Source organism: Leptosomus discolor, chromosome 3 (genome assembly GCF_034619465.1).
Source record: "Leptosomus discolor isolate bLepDis1 chromosome 3, bLepDis1.hap2, whole genome shotgun sequence".
Lineage (NCBI taxonomy): Eukaryota > Metazoa > Chordata > Aves > Leptosomiformes > Leptosomidae > Leptosomus > Leptosomus discolor.
The window spans coordinates 77272461-77299743 of record NC_141393.1 but is presented as its reverse complement, the minus strand read 5'-3'; the positions used below and the strand labels follow the sequence as shown (position 1 = coordinate 77299743).

At 38.1% G+C, this 27283-nt stretch overlaps 1 protein-coding gene across 1 annotated transcript in view; it reads right to left on the bottom strand.

Moving 5' to 3' along the window:
* The window catches only part of OLFM3 (olfactomedin 3), a 65486-nt gene that overhangs the window by 24001 nt on the left and 14202 nt on the right, over positions 1–27283 (bottom strand). The gene's annotated exons all lie outside the window — the stretch shown is intronic.

Sequence of the window (27283 nt, the reverse complement as noted above, 5' to 3'; positions counted from 1 at the left end):
GAGCTACTGTATCACATCCCGGGCTGGCAGACTCAGTATGTCTTCATTGCCGTTTGGATGGGAACAGAAGACAAATTGTGGGTGGCTCATGTAGCGTTTTGAGGCTTCTTTTGGCTCTATTCTGCTGTTAAATCTACTGTTCTCTAGTGCTGTAGAACGATCTCCAGGTTCAGTAGCAATTTATCTTATTCATGAATTTAGCAACTGTAGGGGAAAAAAAAACCCATCAGAAAAAAAGAGTGTAGAAATCATTGTGCCGTTGGGGTTGTTTTACTTTTTTTTAGAATTATTTTAAAAAGAAGAAATGCTGAGCAAAGACTTCCAAGAGCATTTGTTTTTTAGAGAGAACTTGCTTAAAAGTTTGTAGAGTTAGACTACTGTATTTTTGCCAGAGGCAGTTATGGACTTTGTTTCTGCATTTGCTTCCAAAAGACTATAATTTTCTTAAGGAATTTTGTTGGTTTGTATGAAGAAAACCTGCAGTGAAACTGAAGGGATGGGATGTATTTTTATAGGACTGTGTGATCATGAATGCGTTTATTGAAGTTACTAAACCCCTGCAAAAGGTTTTTGAGATTCTCGGAGCTCATACACCAAATCCAGGCTAGACTTTTCTGTTCCAACATTCATGCAGAATTATTTCAATAAATCTCTGCAGTTTAATAAAGACACATGGAAAATTAATTTTTTTAAAAGAAATTGAAAAAACACTGAGAGCCATTATACAATCTTATAAAAAGTCTTCTAGCAACAGAATACAGAGAGAAATTCTGTGTATCCAAGTATCAAAACTTTTCTGGGAGTTACACAGTAAGGTGAGCTGTGAAATGTTTCAAATACTCAAAAATCCCAATTCACTGAAGAGATACATTTAAAAACAGTGAAAGAATATGCTTATATATTATAAAAAAAAGCTTAGACAGCTTCTGCACAGAAAAATGAGGTTTTTGCTAGTTTCTCTGTATTTATATACACATTGCAGAAAAAGGCCTAAATAGGAAAATGACAATCAATTAAATACTAAACACCTTGTAGTTCTATTTACCTGTACCATGTTGAATGCACACACTTGTTTGCATGCAGTTTGGCTTATTTCACATACTTTGTCTAACAGATACCAAAACTCCTGGGACAAAATAACACACAAGGGCTGTTTTCTCCAGAGAACTCAAAATATCAACAGATAATTGATGGCCCTGATGTCTGAACAAGAAAACACACTTTTTTTTGGAACTCAGGGAAAAAAAAAAAAAAATCCCAGTAAAAAAGATGCTGCACTGGATCAGTCTCCTTGATCCACTTAACTCCTTTCTCTAGCGATGGCCAGCAGTGGATGATTAAAAGAGGAATGTAAGAAGAGAACAGACATACAGTAACACTTTTCTTGGTGTAACCTTCCTGCAAACTGTGGTACTTACTGGGCCAGAGGTTGTAACTTCATGCTCAACAGTCTTTCATGCTGCTTTCTTCCATGAATTTCTCAAGAAACTTTTTAACTCATCTGTATTTTTAGGAGGCACAACATCCACTGGCATGGAGTTCCACAGCTTAATTATGTCTTGTGTGAAAAAAATACTTACTAGAAGTCACGATTAGACTGCAAATTTGAGAAATGCTCAATCCAAATCTGTAGTTTTCCATTGAAAAACCTTTTTTTGAAAATTGTGACCTTCATCTGCATTCAACAACCAGAATTGCTTTTAGCTGCTTAACAGAAAAATCCCTTCATCAATGCACTTGGATACCGTGGTAATCAAGGCCATGAAACAACGCAGTTTTGTTGAATCTCTTTAATGGTGTTGATATCTTTCGTGAGCCCGCGGTGACTCTGCTTTCTGTTGTTCCGTTGACTCCAAAGGAGTCAACAGCAGCATTAGGTTTCATAAATCAGCGCTTGTAGTGGTGTCTGTGCTTACTCTCTGCGGTGTGTGCTTGGACCTTGGCCTCCTGTTGTCTGGTGTAAGCAACTGGCTCCAGCCAAGCGTCTGGGTTTCCTTACTGTGAAAAACAGAGCAGGGATGGCTGGTGAGTGCCATGTTTCAGGCCAGTATGGGGTTGTTGGTGGTACAGGGACGTGCTCTTCGATGCAGAGCTTCAGAAGCACTCCTGCACTTCACAGTTCTGCAATGGCAGCTGATTACTCAGCATATTTCCTCTATTTCAGAAGATAAATTTCATAACAGCTTGGATTGTGTGATGGTGGCCATTACGTATGTTTCTCCGAAGACAGAGACCCTGTGGGAAGACACCCTTTGATATGGTGTCTTGAGGCTGAGAGGTCAGTCAGGCATTACCTCAACATGACGAAGAGCACAGCAAGTGGGGGTGTTTGAGTCTTTGAAACAGAGTTCGTGTTTCTGTGGAGATAGGCTCAAAGTTGTCCACTGAACAGATGTGCATATTGAACCAGCCAGAATGATACCAGAGTCAGGCTTTTTGCTGAAATGTTGCACTTCATTGTTAATTTATCAATCTTCTGAGTAGCTGCATTGGTTAGTTCCAATATGGGATAGATTACATTTGGCAATGTTGCATAACTTTCTAGTTTTACTGGGTTCTTCTGAAGTACCTCAGCACTCTCTCTAAACCTAACACAAAAAAGATTGTCATTCACCAGTTTTATCACCTTTTTTGTTCCTATCCTCTTTCAGAAGTTTTATAAGCATATTAATTCCCCAAGTACCAAGACATTTCCTTAAAGTAATGATAGATTTTATTTTTTTTTTACCACATTGAGCTGCAGCTGTTAGTATTTTTGGTTTTCTTCTCTTGAACATTTTCTGTTCCAGAAAAGAACATAACTGGTCCCTCCTGACTGTTTTAACCTTGGACAAAGTACATTCAAAAGACAATAAAAGGCTTTTCTGAAGTCCAGGTGAATAATTACTACCAATTATCCTTAATCCAGTGTATTGCCAACTACTGCAAAGAAAGCTGTTTGGTTGGTTATTATGATTATTCCTAACAGCTGATATGCGGCTTGGTTCTTGTGATACAGTATTCATTAAAGTAGTTTAGAACTTTATTTTCTTCCAACTAGTTTAGCTGTTAAAGAGAAAACCTGCTGACGTGATTCATGGTATCACTGCTAGATACATCTTTAAAGAGCCCAGCAGGAGATAATCCTCTAGCACTCTGGGCTGGTTATAGAATTTAAAATTACCACGTAGCTGGTATCTGGTTGGCATCCCCATGGTGCCGAAATTGGATCCCCTATAACTGCACAAGGGCCTTAAAGCACATTTGCTCTGCACTGCAGGGATGACGGCAGGTTGTAGAGGTATATGTGAGTCTTGTAACGCGGCCCTAGCCCCGGGACTAACAGTAGTGCCGCTGACGCTGGAAAGCTGCAATACTGATCTTCTAGGACTGTAAGTATGTGGCAGCTGTGTCCCATGCTGCTGCAAATTTAATGCTGAACTTGGGTTTGTTTACGTCGGCTACACCCTTCCCCCAGACAGGGACATGTTCACTGTTACTGTTATTATATATGAAGTTGGAGGCTCTTCTAGTCTCTGATATTTACTTTCACCTTGAGATCCTGTTACATTCTGATTTACATTCATTTAAAAAATGTATGTCCATACATTAGTCATGTTGCTGGGCGCTATTTAGTCACATGAGGTTAATGCATGTATAAAGCACAGTTCTCAGAATCTGAATAGCAATTAAAACTTGTAGAGCTGCAGGTGGACTGAGAAAGTACATCTTTGCACTTTTTGTTCAATTTCAACTCTCTGAATTTAGAAAACATTAGCTTCTTATCTAACTCTATGTTTTTGTTCAACAAAAACCTCTGGCTTTGCAGTGCTACGTATGAGTAGTGATATCCAGGTTCTTTGTAAGAGCAGATTGAGAAGTAGATGCCCTTTCTAGAGAATACCCTTTCACCAGCTCATCTGTGCACACACAGTGACATTCTTCAGCTGGGCATCTCCACTGATGGGAAAAGTATCAAGCAGGGAATTTTCAAAGTCTGTTGTCCTTTACGTGCTTCTATACCAATGCTGTTGAGGTGACATGCTTTCTGAAGTGGTCTTAGCTCTCCGCTTGTTCATTTTTTCAGGCTTTGGGGAGCTTCCTTTGAATGAAGGCAGGCGTTGTTCTTAGAGAGCATTTTCATGGTTTTTTTTTTCCCCACCTTTTGTCTTGTATTCTGTTAGCAATTCCCAAGTGTACAGACCGTCAAAGTAGTGTGTCTGCAGCGGGCCTAGTTAATGATAAGAGTTGCCTGAAACTAGAAGCAGGCTGGGCAGTGTGGTTTAGGAAAGTCTGAAGTTAATTGTAAGAGCTGGGGTAAAAAAAAAACCAACAAAACCAAACAGGCAGGGAAGGAGTAACTGAATGGAAAAAACCCTTAGAAACCCCTCAAACTTCTTCAGTTGACTTCCTGCCATTTTAATTTTCAATAACATTTATATCAGATACTCAGTAAAACCTCATAAGCTTTTCCCTCAAATGTGTGATATGGTGACGGATCTCATGGGACAAAAAGAGCTCAGTGAAATCGCCCTTTTCTGTTCTGTCCTCTATTTCTCTGGGTGATCAAGGTTATTCACACTTACTCAAAAAGATTCTTTTCTAAAATATAAAGAGAGAATTTAGTAGAGAGCAACTAAAGATTGTGCAGAGTGTCCTTTTTCCCTTCAAAAGAGGCTGGGAATCTGCATGCTTTGGGAGGAACCTGGGCTCCCTCCTCTTGCTACGAACACCCACAGAATGGCAGGGTGCAATGCTGGACGATCCTGCGTCTGGAACTGGTTGCCCATCACACAGTACTGCAGTTTCAATGTTCTTTTGAAAACTGTAGGGATTTGATATAAGGATTTATGCATAATTCCTTCTGGAGTAATCCTCATGCTTAAGGTTTTTAACCATCTGCAATTTTGTCTTTTTTCCAACCTCAAAATACATATTATTCTGTTGAGGGTGGGTGAGGCAGGTGAGCTGGCTTTCATTGAGGATAAATTTAAAAACAAACTTGTTCTTCTAAGATATCTAGAAGCAGAAATTCACCATGAAGTTAGATAGCATACAATCCTGAAGTAGAGCTTGAGCCATGAAAATTAGTGAATTCTGTGGTAATTTAATAAAATAGGTGGTTTCAGCTGCCTCTGACTGCAACTAGATATCATAAAGCAGAGACATAAGATACTTGGAACAGAAGCCCAATTAGACTCTGTGAAAATGGCCAGCACAACTGAACCTTCCTCTGGTTAATGTATGCTCACAGCTTTTGGCAGTCAGTGGCTACAGACTCCTAAACTGGAGGTTGCCTGTGGACTGACACATTTAATAGCCACAGGTAAACTTGTTCAGTCCCTTTTTAAAATCGCCCTTTTGAATCTTTGTGAGTGAGGAAAAAGTACTTAAAGTAGGAAAGGTTTGTAAAAGAAAATTCCCTCTAAAAGAGGAATTTGGGCTTTGGGAAAAGACTAGTGGGCTATGTCTGTACTTATAAATACAACAGGGTTGGAGCACGGGGTTGGACACTGGCCCATAGCCTGATCACCTTTTCTTTTTATGCCTGGGCATGATTCATAGATGGTCTGGACATGGATACAGCAATTTCAGGAGGTAAAGAGAGTAGTTTCAGTGTGTGGAAAGGAGCTGTGCCTCAGGGTCCAGAGAGCAGCTCATCTTGTTTTTATTTAGTAGCATGGGTGTATTCACGTTTGGCCAAGTGCTGTCTTTGGAACTGAAAGCAAAGGAACTATCTACTGTCGTTTGATTTCTGCTGTACTCTGACAAACAGGTCCTGGTAAATCTACAGCTTTGGATTACAGAAACACCTGGCTTTACTCTCCTTTTATTTCCTGATGCCGATAGTTGTACAGACTTTGTAAACTGATTAACGGAAAAATGAAATGGGGAGGGTTATCCTACTGACCTGCCCTTCGTCCCACTGTGCTTCATAGGTTCTTTTGGCAAGCCTCTTCTCAGGCTGTCATGTCACACTGATTCCCTCTGCTAACATATCCCTGTCATATGCTCCGTAAGGATGAAATAGGGAAAATTCTTCAGAAGTCTAAACTAGTGCTTACTTCCCAAGGTCTGGCACCCCATGGGCTATAGTACATGTAGATACTAACCAAAAAATTATAGGTTTAACCAGCACGGCACTGATAATGGCATTTAAAGGCTGCAGCATCTTCCGTTAGGATTTTCTAAAAACAGTGGCGTTGACAATATTTCCTTTCTGAGATATTAAGACCTCTTTCAGTAGGCAGAAAGATCGAGAAAGAAAATTACGTGGCTGTTCAGAAATCACTGCATGTGTTTTCTGAAAAATCATCAAAAAATAGGATTTTGTGAACGTGCCTCATTGGAAGTGATTCCACTTTTAATGTATACTGTTTCTTGATACCGTTCTGGAAGGACTAGTTTACTTTTAAACAGGAATCAAAGCATACAAAGAGTATAAGTGAATATTGAGAAAATTCCACGGGCGATCTTTCCTGCAAGACGGAGGTGTTAATCTGAACGCCATGGCCAAATTCCAGCAGAGTTAGCTATGCTCTGTCTAGAAAAAGACTTCCTGCAGTTTCAGTTGGATTCTGTAATCTGTTCTAAATGCTGTATAGTGCTTTGACTACAATTAAACAGCTGCTGTGTTTCACCTCAGAGATGGCTGCATTTCGGTAGTGGGTAAAATAACCCACGTATATGCCACAAAGTATGATTTGAGATCAGAGACACTAAAATACTTTTATGTTTAAATAGGGGTATAGAAAGCAAACACTTATTATTTCATAAGGCTGTTACAATCCTGAAAGTTTCTGCTGAGAAGACCTAAAGATACGTATTTGGAAATTAATCAAAATTGTATTACTTGCAGAAAAATCATATGGAGTATCTCATAGACCTCACTGAAATGATGATGCACAGTTTTTCTAGACGCCTTTTTTATTTCCTACTTATATTTTACAGAACAGAAAAAAAGTTTTAAACCATATTTCACTTTAAAGGATTCAGTCATTCATGTTGACAAATCTTGCCCTTTACCCTGCTTTTTGTTTCTCACTGAGATTATCAAAAGGGGCACGTAAGGCTCTGGGTGGCTGAGTGAGGCCCATCCCTGTAAGGGACGGGTGCTGCCCTCTGTGGGGCTGCGCAGGGCCAGAATGCTGACAGCAGCTGAAGCTTTTCATGGATGAGGAATTTGGGTGTCAAATTTGAAGGTCCAAAATTCTGTTCCCAGCCCATAGTGGGCGAAAAGACAAATTTATTAAATTGATGCTCTTGTCTGAAGATAGTACTGTGAGAAATGCACAGCAGTGAAGAAAACCAAACATAAATATGAAAAAAACCCCACAAATATGTCCCAGATGTTGTGAAGAGCAGTGCTCTGACCTCTCATGAGGTAACACTGGCTTACAGAAAATAAAAAAAACCCTTAAATAAAATGTGGCTACCATTTTCCTGAAATGACAAAACCCCAATTTTGTAAGTTTTTGTAAGGATGACTGAGATTTCTGCACATGGGTGAGAAGCAAGATTGTAAAAGCTAGTTTGAACATGAAAAGTTTACCATAACTTTGTAGAACTAGTAGGAGAAAGGAAAAGAAAGCTGCAGGGAGGCAGTGGTGGTGGTGGGGGAATGGAGCTGTTAAGTACTGAGACGTACTCAGTGGTGAGGTATTGGGGATTGCTGCCTCTTTGCTCCTAACTTGTCACTTGACTGTCACAAAGGAAAGATACCTGGAAGACAGACAACCCAAAGCACCTTTTTATAAATTTAGTATTTATGCATGGGACAGTGGCAGTCACGCTAGTGCGCCCATCCTCAGCATGGTCATTCCGTCACCCCGGGTACACTGCGTGCGGGTTGATGTCCTCCCCTGAGCATTAACAAAATCCTGAACTGGTTAATGTTCTTAGGATTGGAAGTTGCCTCTCTTTTGGGACAAATAAGGCTACTGTAGTTCATACAGCTTGTGATTTTTTCCAGGATCCCAGGCTCAGCAAGTGTGTTGGACAGCCACAGGTATCCACGTTGTTTTGAAAGCAGTACTTTGTATTCTGACTTTCCTTCCTTCATTCTACCAGCACTTTGACTTAGAGGGTACACCAAAAGTTCTCCTAAAACTAGGCACAGAAAATTGTGAGCCAATGTTAACACTGAGTTAAATGTAGAATATTTCTTCAAACTTGTGAAAAATAAAAGCTGGAGAGATAGTCTAAACAACTATGTTCATACTATACCTATGTAGCTTGCATGGTGGTACTTAAAGGTTAATCATTTCAGGGCTTGTGATTCTTCACCCTGTAATGTGTTATCCTTCACAACATTTTTCACGAGTCTCTAAAACAGCCATTGAATCCTAGTCTGAGTTAGAGCTGTGGTCTTGGACTAATAATGAGTGATTTTTCAGTCATTACAGAACACGACTGCAGCAGTTGAGGCAGTGGAAAATGGTTGGGCTTTGTGTTGCTCTGCAGTCATGCAGTGGAATGTCTGATACTACAGGCTGTGGCAGCTTTTACAGCACAGTAAGCAGTTCTGACATCAAACTAATCAATGACTTATCCCCCACAAAAGGCTCACATTCCAGCTTCCAAATGCAAAGTATTCTGAAAGAAATAACCGTACACATCATGTCACATTGCACTTGTTGTTTTATAGTCGCATTTCACGACCAAAGGAAACAAGGTCATTCCCAATTTACGAGATGACTGGAATTCTGCAGTTTTGCGGGGTTTAGTGAGCTGACAACAGAGGAGTATAAATGATGAAGACTCAGGCGAACCCACATCAGAAGCCTTCTGTTTACTGACACTCTCCATACAGTCTGTAACCTATGTTTTTAAAAGGTCTTTTCAGAAGGAAGTTTAAGGCCATTTTTTATCATCTCCAGCCCTTAATCTCTGTGTGCAGTCATAATCCTCTGTTTACAATATCAAAATTAAAAACTGTAGAGATGACTATTCTCTCACAGGAGAAAAATACGAAATGTGTGAGGAGCTGGCATCAATGAATGGCTTAGAAGCAAAGATTTCATTTCCAGAGAAAAAGGTTTCTGTCCACCAGAAGTTCAAGGCAGGCATTTTTCTTTCTAGCTTGAATTAAGGGGAATTCACCAATTAAGAATCCCAAAGTCAGTGAGTCTTTAAAGGACTGCTTAGCAATGTGATTGTGAAGGATAAAACTCATAGGCAAAGCTGGTGAAGTTTTACATAAGTTTTTAGATCTAATTAATAAAACAGGGCCAAGATTTTGGTTAATGAAGGCATTTACATAACTTTTGAGATTTGATATTAATTTTACAGGAAGATTTAACTAACTCATTAGCAAATGAAAGAAATTTAATAAAAGATTTCTAATAAATCTTGTAATTTGCTTCTGCAGCTTGGCTAACAGTGATGCAGGAAGTGAAGGAACTATTTGCAAGGGCAAAAAGTAACTTTAGACACACAACTTGTGCTGGAGCTCCTGAAGTGTTTTCAATCCAAAAAGATCATTTAAAAACATGCACAAACTCATCTCAAGGATCACAAAACACGAAAAGGAAATTTCAATCCAAACTACTGTAAAGGTCATGAAGGTAAAGACACCCCACCCCAACAGCAAACAGCACACAGCATTTTGAAAGGAAAACCACTTCATTCTTCAGGTCTGTTGAAACGCGAATGCCTGCAGAGGAAAAGTTTTAATCCATTTCTGTGATATCACCATATCTTAAAGCTGAGATGACTAATCTACAGCCAATTACACAGTTCACCTGAGATGCTTATTTGGATTTCATGAAAGCTTAAGTTCCAGACTATCTGGTATGCACTTTTCTGTATTTTAAAAGGGAAAAAACCCCATCAGCCCTATAACATAGTGTAGAATACAGTATTCAAGATCCAGATACATCAATATAGCCCTCTTGCACCTAAACCACTCATATATCAGCCCTTCATACACTGAAAGTAACTAAGAACATTGATACTTTGGTTGTCAACAGAGAAAAGCTGTTGAAACTGTCATCTTTATTGCTGGAGCTAAAGGTGAACTTCTTTAATCATGGCTGTTTGATTTCTGTGAACCATCATTTAGTATCCCGAGTCATAATAATGCCCTTCACAAACAAAGCATTGTAATTTTGGTCTTCATTGTGAACCGAAACACCTTAATTTTCACCTGGAAACCCAGTATGCCCTTGCTAATACAAACATCCGAGATGCCATGGGTGCTCTATGTGAGACATTGCTTAGAGGGGTGAAACTGTCTTTGTCAGCATCTGGATAGCAAGAGAGAGGTAGGAAATGCTGTAAATAAGTAGAGCTTACGTTTTCAAATGTAGCTTGAGAGGAGAAAATTATGAAAATTACGACGTATTTAGTATTTCCAGCAAAATCCATGTGAAAAAAATCTGGCTGCTTTTCTCTCCTCTCAAAATTGTAATCCAGCTTGAGAGCACTGGAGATAGTGCCTCAGAAATGAACAATCTTTTTCAAAGATCTGACTATAACATATCTGGAATTTTATTTCCTATGTTTTATCCTGAGCTGAGTAAAGCATATTAGATTATATTTATATATTTTTTGAATCCTATTTGAATCACTCAGTACTTCCAAAATATCCCATACAGAAATGATTCAAGTACACAATGAAATACATATTCTTTTCAGGCACTTCTAAATATAAGGAGGCTGATGATTGCTGGTGGGCTTAAAATATTTAGTATTTGAAATCTAATGAAATTATCATAGTTCTCCTTTTGTTGTTTGAAGCCTAATAAGATTACTTGCGAGTTGCAGGCAAGGTGCTCTTCCTATTAAGGGGTGTGACGTGCTTAAGATGGCTAATGCAGAAGTAATTTTGACTATAAAGTTCTATTTTTTTACAGCTGTCTGACCAAGTGAATATTGCGTTCTGACTTTTTGTCTTGCCTTCATGTGTTCTTAGCCAAGGTTCAGATCTCTGCTTTTAAAAAGCACCAAGATATTAAACCATAAAAGTAAAAACTATTAACACGAAACTGGAAAAAAATGGATACATCTTAGCCCATTTGTCAAAGTGCTGGTGGTGTTAAGGCAATTAAACAGCAATAAGAAAGCGCTGAGGTCCATCATTGTTAGCCTTGGAAATCAGTTTTAAATTTATAACTAAAATAAAATGATTTAAAATCTATATAAGAAGAGATGGTTTGGCAGAAATAGGAAGACGTTGAAAAAATATTGCAGAGGTTAAAAGTGTGAAGCTGAAGAAGCTGCGTTTCACATATACTTTTTTATTGACTTCTTGCTTTTGATGGACTAGCAAGTGATTGTTTATTTGTTTTCTTGTGAATATAACACATAGTCAATCTGTCACAAATAAGGAGAAAAGTGATTCCAGATGGAACCCACCTCAGCCAGTGCTTAGGGAAAATACTTGTTTTCTTTTGAGCCAGATGGGATGCCATAGGGCTATTCGCAAGAATTAGGTGGGTTTTTTCTTTAATGTAACATATAACGCTGGAAAAAAAAAGGTGAAAATATATTCTCTGTCTTAAAAACATGGTTGCTGCAGGGAAACGCCCGCTGCCTGTGTTCTTATTTCTCACAAGCTTTCTGGCAGTCAAAAGGGAAGGAAAGGGTCAAAGGAGCAAGGAAAGCAGAAACATTAACACGTGACTGTAGCAGTGTGCAGTCAGTGAAAACAAGAAAACTTGCGTAATGGACAGACAGTAACAGATACTTTTAAAGACACTGGCTTTGTCAATAGAAATAAACCCCAGTAAACCAATAATTAGCTCGTTGCAGCTTCTCGCCTGTTTTTGACTGTTTAGGACACAGACTTCTGCTGATCTTAAATCTGATGCGAGGGATGACCACTTGAGGCTGAAGACTGTTATTAATGCTTTTCTAAATTATCTCCATTGAGAGCTCTTTTTCTTTTACTACCACATGCACGTTTTACAGATAATACAAGCCATTTCCTGAAGGGCACTGCAACAAAACCCAGCTTGAATTTCTACCATGTTTTCCTGGAATAATTTAGATGGAGTTTTAAAATAAAGTGCTAAATTTTAGCTCTGGAGTAACTTAATCAAATGACAGTCACTTTGCAAATGGTTTTTGCTCATTATAGTCAAATAATCAAAATCAGTTTAAAGGCAAAGCGTGACTTGCATGATTTGCACAAGAGGTATATCACAGTTCTCTTGGTTTGCATAGATTACTTTAGTTCACGTTGTTAAGCTCTGCTCCGGATTGTGAGATTTTTGATTCATTGTTCAGTGTACTAAGGATGCAGATGAGTTATTTCATGAGCTAAAGGGTAACTCAGTAGATAACGGTAGTGACATGCACATTTTTTCATCTGCAGTATGATGAATTAAAAATATTCTAATGAATTTAAAATATTAAACTTATCACTGGAGATTTTGTTAAATGATGTTGATACAAAAAGAAACATTTTGGAACGCTTCCTTTTAATCAATTGTTAATATGTGAAAGAGACAAGTCCCTAGGTTGCAAATGACTTTTTGATCCACAGAAAGCTTGTCAATCAAGTCACTTAACAGAAATTCAATGGTTTATTAGTAACATGAATGGATATTTTGGGTTGAACAACAAATTATCATTTCAAAGGGTTTAGATTAAATACCAGCTTAGACAATACCAACTTAGACACCTTAATTCTTTTGAAAAATTGATGGAGACTTGAAATATACTTTGCCGTTTAACAGGGTACTGGATATAGCCCTACTCTAAAAGCAAAACAGCCTATGGGAATGATCTAGATCCTGGGAAAGCAAACTACAAAACCACACTTCACTGTAGACATTCAAACAACCTTCTTTTATCCTGAAATCTAACCAAACGCCTTGCTGCTGGCAGTCTTTTATGTTTATTTATTGTTAAGATACATGTCTGAGCTGTACAGAAGCAGCTGTTTGTAGTTCTTGTGGTTTTGATTCTTCAGAACTCATGGCTATGGTTTCTTAAGCAACATAAATTGCCAAATTTTTCCCTTAGCAAACCATTTTCTCTATCAGTCACTTTAATAAATGATATGACCTCTTCGTAAAAACTTCACATGGCTTGTGTACATACATGGATGTAGAACACTGCCTTAACACTTCTGTGCTACAGTTTGCTTTCTGGGTTTAGAGCAACTGATTTTTGGAATCAGATTCCCAGATCTGGATCTCTTTGCAGAAAAACTCTGTAATCTGACTCCAAATTTTCCATCTTTCCTTGCAGGGTCAAATTCTTTCCTAGGAGTTGTAGCTCTGTATTAAGAAATTGAGGTATCAGACTGTAGACTTAGATTTGCTAAGGTCCAAACCTTCCTAGTATAGACTTCCCTAGTAGTTCCTTGAAGGTATGACTAACTGCCTATAAATAAATTTTGGACTGTGCAGTATGTTTAGAAGAGATAGCAAAACACCGTGCAGTATCCCAAGCAGTGTTCCTTGATGACTTTCATTCCTGCTATGAATTCCCAGATGTATGTGAAACGTCATGGCTATAAATCCCTTCAAACTGATCAGCAGTCCCAGAGACAAACAGAATATATTTGGTTTGTAAATATTTATTTCAAAATGTAACAAGTTCTCTTACATAAAGGAGCTCATTTGTGCAATGCTGTCCTTTCTCAATGCATATTAACTTGAAACATACGAAAAATTAAATGAACATAAAGGTAAGGCCCAGGCAAACTCCTTCAAGTGGCTTGAAGTAAAAATGGCTTCATCATAAGTACAGCAGAAAGTATGTCTGACTCCTGCAGCCTTGAATGGAGTACTTCTCTCAAGCCTGAAATGTGGGATTGTAGGCAGTTCTACCCCAAACACATCAGAGCAAGGAGGCAGAGTGGAAGAGATAGGAAAAGACTGGTTTACATAGAAGATGAGAAACTTCAGCTTTTACCTCCATTGCATTGTGCTCTAGAGATATAGCTGGAAAGCTAAGGTGGATGTATAAATGTACAAATACCATCTAGATATAAACACCACTTACTGTTTTTACTCTTCCTCTTTGCACTTTGGGCCTTGGAGGAACTAGCGTTTAATTCAGAAGATATTGTTCCTGTGTTGCTGCAAGTTTATGTTGTCCTGCTGGCAAGGGTGCTAGAACCTAATGAAACCAGTATGGGAATGTAGGCCGGGAATCAGGAAGTGCAAGAAATTCACAAGAAGAATGGTAAAATCTCTTGCTTTGACTCAAAAGTGAGGTATTAGAAATCAGATGCATTAAGGAGGGAGCAAATGGAGTCTCTAGTGCAGCTTGCTTTGCAGTCAAAAGAATGTGATTATAATAGCTTTTTAGTGGGGTGGAAACATCCAATTTCCCTACAGACCAATCTGGCTTATCAATGCAGACTTTCTGACTTCATATCCTAATGCCTACTTCACAAGATGCCTCATTTCTCCTTATGTAATGAATTGGAAACAACATTGTTTCTGAGCACAAAATGCAAGTACTGCTCCATTAGACAAAACAATTCTCCAGTAACTTACTAAATAGAAAAAAAGAGAAAACTGGCCCTACAGTCTAAATGTGAAAAATTTCATTAGATACCTGTAGAGAAGATAATCAAACATATTATCCATCACTGAGACAATTTGGAGAAAATAGTGTGTCCAAGAAGCCCATACAGACCCTTTAAAAATGAAATAGAAACTGAAAGGGCTGACAGTTGGGAATATCAGTATCTTGCAAAACAAAAGCACCCCGAAGAAGAATGTGGTCTATCAAATGTTGAAAGAGATGATAAATTCCATACTACTCAAAGCCGTTACTTATGCCAAAGGCATATGAACTGCAATGTAGCTATAAGATAGTATACTGCTTTATGCATTAGGAATGTAACCAGTGGGACAAAAGCCTTCCAGCGTTCTATACAGACAGTTATGTTATTGCACAGTCAGTCTTTAGTAATTATGAAGAATATAAGGCAACTCTCTTTTCACACTATAATTTAAGCCTTTTGGGTTGGGAAACAGATCTGCAATCTATTGTAAAAGAGGAAAAAAGCAAAAATACTACATAGGCCAATACAAGACTAAATGAAAAAGTAGGGAAGAAGAAGGAACATAGCATTATACAAATGAAAGTAACAGATAAAACCAGAAGGAAATATATGGAGTAACAGAATAACCTGAGATTTAATGTATAATTCTGTCTTAGACTAGGGGCAGCCAAAGTAAAGAAACAAGAGAGGCAGTGGGTGTTCAGGCTTACAGCAATCAGTCTGGAACATTATTATGGAAAGCTGACTGAAGTAATAATCTTTATTCCTTATTCCATAATGACCCTTTTTAATAAGATTTTTTCTCAGTCTAGTATGGTGTTTCTACTAGGTAATATGCTAACCATCTACCAAAAGAAAACTACTGTAGCTGAAAATTGAGCTCTTTCACAGGGAGAATGAAACAGAAGAGTAAGAACTAAGGCTGACATACTTCAAGAAACAGACGCTTTCTGGTTTCTGTTAGGATGCTTTGGGACTCTCTGCTGTCCTGCCCTGACTAAGAAAGGATGTCTTGGCACGAAGGGATCTCTGCGTTATATGACTCTTGCTCACTGTCTTCCTGGACCTCTGAGACAATCACTTCTTGGCATCACGGGCTTCAGTCAGCTCTGATTTGTGTTATGATGAGCAGGTTCTCTTGGCAACACCAAGACTGCAGTACTGCAAGTGATTTATGATCATGTTAGCCCTTCTCCTCTGGTCTTTTACTGGATACATGTCAGTGGTTCCTGAAAAGTGAACCTGTAATCTTTAGGAAATCACAGCAGAAATGCCAGGCTGTAGTACTGAGATACAGTTTTAAAGGAAAAGGACTGGTGTGTTACTGTTTCTCCAGAGTCCCTTATCAATAGTAAAGGAGTGTGCAAATTTCACTAAAATATCTTATACACAGTGGTGCTTTCTGATGGTTTTTATTTGGTGCACGAATTAATCGCACTACCCAAGTCTGATATAGTTTTACTGAAACACAAAGGAACGTCCATATGAATGAAAATTCCTACGACTGCTACCCAGTGAACTGTCTTTCATTCCAATCAACTGGAGAGAATTTCCTGCTACAAGTTCACCATGTAATCAATGAAATGATGAAAGAAAACCTCTTATTTCACCTTATGGAAGCACTGATTGTTATTTACAGCACTTATTTTTTCCTGCTCATAATACAGATTCATGGATATCCTGTAATTAAAGGAATATGCACAAGAATGCAAGTATGGGTTCTGCCTCTGCTCTTGAAGTAATGTATAAATTACTGGTTAGTTACAGGAATTGAAAAGAACACTTAGAATTGAGGAAACTGTAATGCAACTTTTTAAAGAGTTTTGTAAAACAAAATAAATATAAATTTCTAAAAATGTGTCATCATTTCCATCAATTAGTACATTGGTACTTGCAATGTTACATGGTCAAATATCATTGACTTCAAAGATACTGATTGTGTTTCAGTGAGTTTCTGAAATAGGAGCACTGAGGCAAACCTTTCCAGGCTCATGTGTCCTGTCCTGTGCAAAAGAGCACTTCCAGAGGACAGCAACCCCCACACTTTCTGACGAAGACCTTGCACAGTGCTGTAGGAGGGAGGATGCATCAGTGAGAATGGCCGAGGTTGTTTTAATACAAGTAACATCCTATCCGTTGAAATATAAATACTCTGTGAAACTTTTCTGGGAAACAGAGGGGAAGTCACCACTTTGTACTATGTTTCTAAAAAAATACAGTACAAGCTATCATCTTTTGTAATTGAGGCAACACTAACAAAGAAATTCATGAACTGTAACTGACTCAAAGCCTTAAAGGGAACATAAGGCATGCCAGTTATGTTCAGAATAACATTCTTGAACAACAGGCCACACATTGTGGCACTTTTCACAGCACTGACTTGATCACTTTTTTCCTTTCTTTTCCATAGCACAGTATTTTAGATCTGCTCAATCCCACCTGCACATTCCATCAGATAGCCCAATGCGCAGGCACAAGTTATGAGTGAGAACTCTGTAATGCTTAGATGATAATTTCAACAAGTGATTTGGAAGACTTTAGAGCAAAAGGGAAGAGCTGCATGGCTGGAAGTCTTTGTTAGTTTGAGACAAATTTGTTCATTTCCCATTTAAGAAAATGGTCTTATGACACTCTCTGTCAGCATGGAGCACTCAAAAGTTAATTAATTTCAACTGTATTCTACGATAATGCAGGGCTGAGGGTTTATGATGAGTTATGATACAGTTTTGGAGGAATAAATGAAATACCTTTTTGAGTTCCTGTCTATATTTTCCACTATTCTGTGATAGTTCTGATGAAGGTAGGGAGTGCAAGATTTGTTTCTGGGTGGAGGGAGTGAACTGGAAAGGAGAAAAGTTTCTGAAGTACCTGCAAGATTTTTCCTCTTTTCATATGAGTTAAAGAGGGGGAAAATCCCCTGAAATACTATTAAAATGAGCTGTGTTCTTAGAAGGCAGCAGAGTGACAGAAAGTGATCTCTTCTGATACAGAAACCGAGACAGAAAAGTCAGAAACTATTGACTAGGTTCTGGTCCACTAAAAACAGTCAAACAGAACAACTGTGGTATCTTAGTGTCAATAAGCCAGCTGTGCCTCTTAGCTTCTCCTTCAATCAGAAGTTTGTTTGATAAATTTTTAATCTTTGTTAAGACACTGGTTCATGTGTATCTTTGCATTTGTACATGAGCTCAGACTATGAACTGCAGAGATGGCATAGTGAAGGTTAATGGAGCTCTTGGGTCCGTGGAACTTGTATGAATTAGAAATCACTTACTAAAACAGAGGAGGCTCAACAAAATCAAATCTAAAAATACTTCACGCAGAGTGAACAGACTAAATAACAGACTAAATAACACTTCCAGACAGCTGCAATGTAATTTTGCCAAACTGAGACAAAATAAATGCCAAGGAAGTGTCAGAATGAACAAAGGAAGGGTCCCTCCTGTGTTCCTTTGCAAATATTTTTTCTGTACTATTCCTTTAGTAAACAGGGATGGAATAGAAAGAGCAAGAAACATTAAAAAACAAACTGAGCTCTGGACCACTCCCTCTCTCCTGCACTTGGTACAGGAGTATACATTCCTGCAATCTCTCATAGTTTGAAGTTGAACACACAAACAGCATTGTCTCCCTTATTTTGGTAAACACTGGAAGCGTTATGAACTCAGCATTATATTGTGAAATCAGCTGTGTGACTGCTGAGGAAAATAAGTAAGAATGAGTCCCGTTCTTTTGTTCCTCCCACAGAGAGCTATACAGAACTTCAGGGCAGGGAGGAATACAAAAACGGATGTAGGCTTGCCTCTTCTCTTCCCAAGATAATCTGCCGCTGCAAATGAGCCAGCGTGACAAGAATAGTAAACACTTTCTTATATTAATAGCAATAATTAACATCTTTTGGAGGAAAGGGGGAAACAATTCTTTCTTTGTGCAATTCATGTAGTAGTAAAACAATCTAATGCTCATTAACAATTGTATCCCCAGGGCATAATTTGGAGGAAGACAACCTATATTGTTTCCAAAGGCTTAATCTTATAAAGAGAGGAAGAATGGATCATCTGGAAATGAGTTGTAGTCTACACACTACAAAAGCTTGAAGGGTTTGGAACACAATTTTCATTAAGGGCAAGTAATTGGCAAATAGTTCTACTGCACTGTCATCTTTTCAGGTCCAGTCAGTAAAGAGTACACTAATTGTACAGGGAGGGTTTCCTGATAGGTATGCTGTGGAAACTCCGCGGAGGTGGAATCCGTCCCAGCAGCGCAGTTAATCAGCCACCTCCCAAGTGCCATAGGAGCTCCTCAGAAAGACTCCACATCACTACTTCATGTGAGTTAATTGTAGGTTACCCAAGCTCATGTTCTTTTGTTCAACCAAATTTTAATTCACAAAAAGACGTTAAGTATTTAAGCCCGGAACAAGTCTGACTGAACTCTTTTCCATTTCATTGTCTTTCAAATTGCTCTTTAATTTCTCTTTGGTAATAATAATGATTTTAATTTAGACAGAGACTTTAATCTAAGGATGTCATAGTATTTTAACATGGTCAGTCCAGCCCAGCAAAAAAGAGGAATTCTAAAATCCTGTTACCTCCCATACGATATGAACAGTGTGTTCTTGTAAAGGATATGAAACTACAGTTAAATTCCTAAAACCCTGGAGTGACAGCAATAGAGGTAGAACTGAATGTAACATCCGTTGATTGTAGCTGAATACAGCTGTGATAAAATCTGGCCCCTAAACTGTAGATTTGGTATAAAAAGGATATGCTATGTAAGATATAAATATACCTTCTGTATGACTCTCAGTAGCATGCCCATATGCCGCTTCACAATGGATGGAGAATATATGTGCATGTGTGAGGAAACATCACGTAAATGCATTTTGTTTCTAGATTATGCACAATGAATACTAAACACTAGGTGACAACAACATATTATCTCACCATTAAACATGGTAAAGGTAATCATATATTAATAAGGTGAAGCAGTTGTTATGTAGAGCTAAATCCCTAAATTCTTATTTATTTAGACAGGTTAAGGATTCAGGATTGTCTGTTCACCAAACATAATTACTTGGTTGCAAGTGTGCATGGTAAAAGAAATTGTGTTTTCTGTCACTGGGTACAGAAACCAAAGATACCATTCTGTTTTTCACACTCTGCTATTGCACTCTTCTCAAAACAGTCTCTGAAAATTAAGCTGACAAAAGGGACAGGGATTCAAAACTACTATATCTGTGTTTTGTAGATTTCCAGTCCTGCTGCTAGCAAATAATGAAACTGCATCTGCATGATAACTAATAGAAAAGATGAGCAAAACCCTTTACAAGTATAAACATCATTTAGCTCCATAGGCATTTCTGTGTATGAAATGCAACTCTGCGCTTACCTTAAGGTTGTTGTTAGGGGTGACTCTGAGTATTAAATGGCATTGTATTATGCAAGTTTAGCCGTCTTCTCAAAAAGTACTGAGCCCCATTGTGTCTTTTGATATCTAGGAGTAAACCTGAAGTGACTGTCTTCAGAATAGTACATTGTTTACATCAGTTTAAGGGATGTCAGAATTTTGTTCCCTGGACATTTCTTCTGCTCGTTGGTTCACCAGACAAACAGAATGAAAACACTCAGGGTGATCTTTCCAAAGCATAACAACTCTGTTTATTGGCTGGGGGGGAAGAAAGCTTTATACGTGCCTGGTCAACTCAGAGCAACCTGTAATACTGGACGTGTTTGTTGGAGTATGTTGATTTATTTGAATATTAAGGTCCTACCAGAATAAAATATTTATGTAGCAGTTTTATTTAGCTAATGATGAGCAGGGAGTAAAAAGCAGCATGACTTTGTTAAAAGTCTTTCAAGCAGAGGAGAAAAGGCAATTGAGAATTCCACTGCACACAAAGCAGTTTAGACTTCTCTTTAGCACTAGAATGGGTCCAGCTCCTGACTCAGCTTGACCTCTCTGAGAACTTCTGGTGACAGAAATGAATCTAAAAAATGTCTTGTTATTTCAGGTTTAGTGAAGAGGAGGGAAGGAGGAAAATGGGGGCAAGGATGTTAAATAATGGTGGCCAGATTCTGTCTCATCTCCCTAGCTTTTTAGTGCTGTGTGGGTGTCAGTCCCAGGCATAGCCAGTAATCACTGACTTGAGGATGGCAGGATCACTCTAGGACTCAGTAACACCACAAAATTATGACAAAGAATTGAGTTAGTGTCAAATCCTCAACAGGTATAACTCTGCCTGTCTGCCTTCTGATAGTGCTCAGGGGCTGCAGCGTCTCTCAGTTAGAAGCAGAGCCCAGAGGTAAGGTATTTTCATGCTGTCCTCCTGCACCATATACAACCTGAATGACCAAAGCAAAAGGGCTTGTCAGAAGGGTTACAAGGTCTGGCATACTCAGAATAATTGTTTTGTTCTTTCGAAATATCTCGAGTCTCTAGAATCATCCAAGGAATATGCTGCCTGCATGGATCTGCTGTGGATGGCTCCTTCTCTTAAAGTACACTCTGTCTAGTATTAATGAGGAAACTATAATTCCCATTCTTGCTTTCCTGCAGCTCATACATGGGCTTTTACAGTTCTCACCTTCAGAAGTCTCTTTCTCCCTTTCATGAATCTTAGGAAATGGCAGAGCAAAAATATCTAAGAAATCCAAACTTGGAGAAACTTTCAAAAAGCTTGTGTTTTTGTTGTTGTTGTTTTTTTTTCCAGGCAGTAGAAGAAAGAGTACTGAAGGAGGAAAATAAAATCATTCTTTTCCCCAAGGACTTAATTTGGAGTACAGTGTGATTGTATTTTTCTGATAAAATATCTTTATAAGTCTGCAGCATGAATGAATAAAAACGGTAAGACAGACCTTTCAGGATCAGATGCTTCTCTGATGTTCTTTGGTCATAAGTCAGGCCTCAGTCTTTGCCTCTGTTTCCCTGCTGCAGTGCAGACAGTGTTTGTAACTACATCAATCCTGGAGTAGCAACATTGGCCTAGGTGTCCTAATGCTTCTTAATTGTGCCTCAGACTAACTTAACTCCAACACATTCCTCTTCTAGCTATAGAATAAGGGAATTTATTGCCTTGAGATTGTGCTATACAAATCCCTTGAGAACCCTGTAGTAACAGTCATCTTGTTTACTCTGTTTACTCTTTCTCAGATGGAAGTTATCTGTTGTTTCCTCTGCCTACTGTATGATTGCCTCAAAAGAAAAAGGTCTGGACAGAAACATAAGAGGATGGCTTAGCAGTTCCCAGGAACACAATGGAAGATTTACTTGAATAGAAGCGTTCGAAGCAAATCCATACTCTGGATCCATTCATAACTGTATATTCATAGTAGGCCTACAGAACAATATTTGTTTACTGGATAGACAAGAAAATATGGAAATTACCTTGAGGAGTTCTAGGAACAGGTGTTTTTGTATTACTAAAAGGCTATTAGGTCTCATGAAGTTCTGGAAAGCACTTTCTGGACTCATTGTATACTGTACCTGTTTCCTGTCAGAAAGACAACTGCTGGAGCTAGGTGGACTGTTTGCAGAAAATATCACATGGTCTCATCCAACCACAAAGTTACTGATACTAGACTGATGTCCTCAAGTGTCTTCTGCAAAAGCTGTGGTATTGACCCACCTAAAACCTTGGCTGAAGTTTTGTTACAAATCTGTCTCTGAAAGCATCTGGCGTTCAAGATTATATGGATAATTTTGACCAGTCAACTTAGTTGTATGTGCTTAATTTTGACTCCTGACAGGACAAATATTTCTAGTGTAAATACTTGTCTGAATTTAAGAACATGAATTTCTGAAAATACTTAAGCTTGCAACTTTAAAATTGTATGTATATCTACACTATTGAAAATCTAATACCAAAAATGGTCTTGAAAATGAACAAAGTAAAAGTACAAGTATGGATGATACTAGATTTTTTTAAAATCTTAGTGGAATATCCTGATAATGTTTGCGTAACTCTTAGTACAAGATGGGAGAATACTAAGAGTTAGAAATGCTATTTCCTGTCTTGGTAGCAGCACAGAAAACGCGATCTCACCTTAGAATAGTATTGATATTTTCATTTATGATGACAACTAATAAGATGACTTCTATTCACGCACATCCATCAATCTGTCTATATAGATCCTTCCTGCAAAGATCTGTATGTTTATAGTAGGAAAAATAAGCAAATAAAACTGAAAAATTCTTTTAAAATCCAAGCATGTAATTTCCCCCCTTGTCCTTTAAAATGCATTTATGTAATTGTGCTCATTATTTACAGACATGAATAAATGACTTAAAAATCTAGCAAATGATGTTGCAAGAAACTATAAAACTAGTAGGAAAGAGCTTTTTTCTTTGCTGCAAACTACTTGAGACTGATGGCTACCTAAAGAGTGATAAAACCTGGGAACAGGTCTAAATCACATTGTCGAGGATTCTGTTTCAAATACATAGTGGCTTATTCCTTGTTTTGTTCGCTTTCTGACTCATTCCTCAGTCATCTGTTGAAGGAAACTCAAACGTCTCTTAGTCTTTCACTCTTCCCTGCTATTTAATAGTACTTCATATTCTTCTGTAAGGCTTTAGTGACTGATCCCTTTTTTTCCCCCTTTTTATTCCTGGGTCTATGCAATGACTTGGGAGATCCCTTGCCTACTTTATCTAATTTTTCATAATTGCATGGAACTACTTTTTAGAAAGTACAACAGGAGCATATATTTCTCCTCCCTAGCGATCAGTAAAACAGATACTGCTTTCTAAGCATTACTTAACTCTGGGCAGTTTTGTTATAAACAACAGTAGGGACTGAATCGGAGTATGAAGAACTGGGAAAAAAAATGCAGCAGTGCAATGTGTTAGGCTGTGTCACACTTCTGAGATGTGCTGAGAGCCCCATCGCATAGTTAAAAATAGACTGCACTGTATACTCAATAATAAGGCTAAGCAGATGATTTGATCTAAACAATTTAACAAAATTAGCTTCCTCTTTTACTAGAACCAGTCTATAGACAGAGTGCTATTTTCTGCAACATTTCTAGAAATAGTTCCTGGTGTGTAGCTATTTTATGAATAATTCACAAACCTGAATGCTAAACTTTGAGCTACTTTGGATTGATAAGCCATAAAATATATTGGTATTTCTTAAATGAGTAGGGAAAATTTGTTATCCTGTATGAATGCAAGTGCAAATTATAAACTCATATTCAAAAATATATTACAGTATTCACCTGACATTCTGCTCTGTCGTCAATTTTGCTTGCTAGAAAAGGAGTACAAACAATTTTTAACCTGTGTTTGTTTAAAAATGGGAATGACTATTTGTGGAAGATTTTATTTCTGTTTTCTTTCTGATCTACTGAAGACAGTGTGCTAGAAAAGAAAAACATTGAATCATTTGACCTTTTTCATCCTCATTTTCTTCATAGGCATCTTGCACCGATGTGCTTGTCCAGTAAGAGATAATCTTTGACGGGCATAGGCCTGCTGACCTAGTCACGGGTATGGTGACATCCTAACTTACAACTGAGTGATGTTACACGTGAGAAATGAACCTAGCTTTGCTGCTGTGGCCATTACTTTTTCTTTGGAGATCTCTTGGTTTTTCCCTTGGTGGAAGGCAGAGGGAGTTACAGCCATAGGGCTTTCTTTACGCAAACAGCAGTGTATTTTTAAACAAAATGTATCCCAGTCCCAGTCTACTTTGGTACTGGTAGTCTTATTTTTAATATGCTCTTTTATTAATATGTCAGTACCTCTATGAAAGACAAAATAGTCTTCAAGATATTATCATGGGTTTTTTTCAGATATTTCCATTTTCAGTGTTTCCAGTAGAATTATTTATTTTAATCTCACATTGTGTCATTTGGGTTTCTCGTTATCTTCCCTTCCTAAGCCTATTCTTGCCACTTTTCAGAGTACCTAGTATATTTTTCACAATGTGCCCGCTATTTAGCACATTCTGCTAAGTCCTTATTACTGGCATCCTTCTTCCCATCATAATCTATCACCGTATCACAGTCTTTTTATTTGAGAGTGATTTTTCATTTTATCCTATAAGGTTGGTATCTCATGCATTCAGCATTTATAATACAGACATTGTTCCAAACAACACAATTCAGAAGAAACAATTTTTGTGCCACGTGACAAACGAAGTAGCAAAAAAAGTATTTGGGTGCATTTATCTGCTCAGTTCTGATTTTCTAAGTTTGGGCTCTTGAGAGTGCTTGCAAGCTGTTAGCTCTGGGTACAAGCTTTGGCTATAAGCCCACATAAGGCTACTTATAGGCACCTAACCAGGTTCTCCCGTACCTTGGTTTCAGTGGGAGAGAAACCCAAGGAGGGCTGCAAAGAAGTCCCAGTGCCCACTGACCCTGACTGGACAATGAACAAGTCAAGCCTCCAGACGTACCCTAGCACGTATCCACTGCTCAGTCTAGAGGCAGTCTTTGCCACCAAGAGATATTTCACTTGTAAAAAACAGAATTTGTAAGGGAAACGTACCAGAAACTATACCTATTGTGCTGATTCTCACTTCAGAATCAGTGGTGCAAAAAATTAATAAGAAAGGCCCAGTAAAAATGATGATGTGCTTGCCTCAACAAAAAAAAAAAGCGCGCAGGCCAGCAATACATATATAGATATGCAGTTGTTCTTGAGCCTGTACGGCTCCCTCTGTGCTACACCTAAGATGCCTGGTTATGGGAATGTCCACACTGCAACTGGGTACGACTGTACAGTGGTTTGCTGGAAAGTTTCTCCTCTGGCATGCCTCAAGGTAAACAGTGCAGGTGATCTAGCATGTAGCTTTGAATTTGATTTAGAGGTCACTTTTAAAGCCAGCAGTGGCATAGTCTGTATCCACAGTTAGGCATTTATTGGTTTATTCTGAAGTTCCCGTTACTTCCAGTGTATCTTTGGTCTTTCAGCCAGTTACTCTTCAAGGAAGTTAATCTTCAAGTAGGGTCTTGTAATGAATGGACACCATGGCACTCACTCGTACTGTGGAATCAGCCTTGTCATTTTGTCAGGCAAGAATTCGCTCAGGTTGTAGGTCTGAGCCCACTGGTCCTAACGAAAAGAGAAGTGCAAAGCTTTATTGACTGGAAATGGGAAGGACGTGCTCTGTTTGGCGTCAAGATGTCTCTAACAGAATGTTGCCAATTTTAAAATGCTCTGAATTCAAATAAAAGTTCAGTAGAAAAAGTAGAGACTGAAGTAATATGCCTGATCTCCAAATGTGAATTGTTGACTGGATAATAATTATTATTTTTTTAAATTTAAAATTACCAAGTAGATTATTTAAGATATTTCTTAAGCTTGTGTTTAAATAGATGGTGTCAGGTATGGTGATCATTAGTTCCTCCTGCTACAGCCAATGCTTTGTTTGAGCAGACGTGTGTCAAAAAATGGCCTCCCCAAAACAACCAATATATAAAAAACGGTACCTTTAGGCAGTGGTGGTTTTTTCTTTTTATTTTTTTTTTTTTTTTTTTCCCCCAATGCCTGTCATGAAGCATTGTAGTTGAACTGATACTAATTGGAGTAACTGTTCCAGAATTTGGATATATGCCCTTGGAAGGATAGCTGAAAGTCTTTCCAGTCCAATGAACAAGTTACTAGATCTGTCTGTTACGGACTTTTAAGTAAAATCAAACATATATGGTGCATGAACCATAATCATGTGAATTCTTGCAATCTTGGGATGTTTTCCTTATGTTAACAGCACATTTGGCTTGAAATGCACTTATTTGTAGCTCAGAGGATTGGTTTCAATTATTATTAAAAATAATAGAAATAACAAAATTCAGCACATGAAGTGATATGGAGGGGAATGGAGCAACCTGTCAAAACTTAGCAAAACTCTCAAGAATCTTTCAAAACTGAAAAATATCAAAAAGGTTCCTGGAAAAAGAAGCCATTCTCTAAAGACAACTGAATATGGCAGAAGCAAATGCCTAGCAGGTAAGGGGCTCTGTAAGGAACATGGCTAGTTGGAAAGCATTCCAAGATTGCCAACAAGGAGTGTGTGGGTACAGTATAACAATTAGCATTTTGGAGGGAGAAGAAAGGAGAAGCCTAAGGACTTTGGTATGAAATTAGCTAATAATAACAGATTTTCCAGAGGAAGCAAAAATATTAGAAAAGCAAGATATCACCTTTACCAGTTTCTTAAAAACTGAAAATGTTTGGGACTCTAGTGATGACGTGACACTGTAAGTCTTTAGAACTGTACCTGAAATTTATGTCAATGGATAAGAAAAGGGTGATATTTTAACATGAAAAGATTTGCCTAAGAGATTAGTTTCTGGAGGTAGGGGTCCAGAATAATTAGAAAGTGAAATGACAACATCAGTCATTTTCAAGTGCTAGAGGCTATCAAAACAGGAAACCCACAAAATACAAATAGCCTATGTCCAGGAATATTAATGAGAAGGGGAAAGTAAGTGTTAGGCAATATCTAATTGCACATGGTTTGGGAAAATTCCAAAGGAGAAAAAATTGCAACCTTGTTTCTATTTAACAGAAGAACTAGGAGGGTAGGGCTTTTCAGGAATTTTTTTCAATAACTACCATCACTATTACCATCTGTTTCGAAAGTGATTTGTGTAACCATATGAGATAACATGAACTGGTCATGTCCCTTGTACAGAGGTAGACTCAATGACCTAACCAGTCTTAACCTTATTTAATTTCTGTGGCATTTCTGAACGGGAGAGAGCTATAAACAAGAGCAATTCATTCTATTCCTGACAGACACTAGTGAATGTAATATGAATGCCAGTAGCATCTGGGTAAATTTTTCTTTTGTATGAACAGCAGTGAACCTTTGTCATTAGTGTA